Source organism: Cyprinodon variegatus, unplaced genomic scaffold (genome assembly GCF_000732505.1).
Source record: "Cyprinodon variegatus isolate N-32 unplaced genomic scaffold, C_variegatus-1.0 Scaffold1536, whole genome shotgun sequence".
Taxonomy (NCBI): domain Eukaryota; kingdom Metazoa; phylum Chordata; class Actinopteri; order Cyprinodontiformes; family Cyprinodontidae; genus Cyprinodon; species Cyprinodon variegatus.
In genome coordinates this window covers 5,017-6,456 of record NW_015151989.1, presented here as the reverse complement: position 1 = coordinate 6,456, position 1,440 = coordinate 5,017, and positions in this window count along the sequence as shown.

Sequence of the window (1,440 nt, the reverse complement as noted above, 5' to 3'; positions counted from 1 at the left end):
GCTAATCTAATCCACCTGCTCCTGCTACTATTTAAACCCCTTGGCCCCAGCCATCAGTGCCATCTTCAGCCTTGTGTGAGAGTTCTCTTGCATACCCAGTTGCGTTTCTGATAACCTGATCCTGACTAGTTTTTGCCTCTGGACTCCTGAGTTTTGTCTGCCCCTGTTTGATCTATTTGCCTGGCCTGTCTTAGGACTCCTGTTGGATTCTTCTGTGGACTGAACTTAGATCTGCCTCTTGACTTTGCCCCCTGGATTATTCATAATCTTTCATAATCATCCTCCTTCAGATTATCGTGGTCATTAACCAGTGCTTTTCTCCTATGGACATTCCTGCTTTAGACTTCCTAGCCGCTGATACCACAGATCCATAGGCCGTCGTTTGACTAAAAGCTTTTTAAGTTATTCCACTGTCTATCTTGCCTGAATTCTCTGTCCTACATTCTGAGCTCTTACAAAGACTTCTAAACTATTGAGTAAAGCCAATCTTAAAAACAATGTGGCTGTTTTACTAACATTTAATCCACCATCACAGCAAGATTGGTCAGCTATTTACATAAAAGCCAAGGGTTTGGCTTTTAATTTGAAAATTCTAAAAGATCACCCTCAGGTAGTCCTGAGTCTTTAAAACAGGATTCCTCAATCCTGGCCTTAAGCGTCCTGCTTCCTGTACCTTTTGAATATTGAAACTGAGACAAATCTAAAAGAAGCAAGACATCAGACCTCTGGGACAGGAATGAATAAACCATGCCACAGATCTTCACCTGTAAATATGGTACGAGCATTAGACTGTTCCAAGCTTTTAAAAAACACTTAAGTTGGCTAACTTGCATCCAACCACTCATGATGAAACAGCTTCAAGTTCCAATTCAAATTATTTATGGGTACTTCAGTCAGGTTACAACAGCAAGTGTTCGGCGTTCTCATAGCATAGTGTTTTGTATCCCATCATTTAATTTTATTTTCAGACCTACACTCTGCCCCAAGATTGAAAGGTTCTGTTTAGGAAACTGGACCTGAAGTTTTCTAGAAGTTGTTTCGCGTCTCAAAAAGGAAGCTTCTTCAGTTCTTTAAATTAATATACTATAGGTGTAAAAAAAAACAAAAAAAAACATTATCCCCCTAGGGACCTCCTTGCCCAATCCAGTAGGAGGGATCATAACCACCTTTTTAGAACTGAAGAAGCCTCTTGGATGAGAGGAGAGAGACTTCCAGTGACCTTGATGGAACCTTTGAAGCCTGACCATGACCTGGATGACTGAGAATATTCACAGATATCTGCACCAAGAATATCAAGAAACAGATAGTAGAATTTACCTGATATCCTGGTTGGTGAAATCCTCGCTTAGAAAAGTAAAGAACTGACAGCCAGGGTCCTTTGTGCAGACTCTCTGACACTCCTGATAATCAGGCGTGAACAAGGCTCTGTAGTCTGCCCCA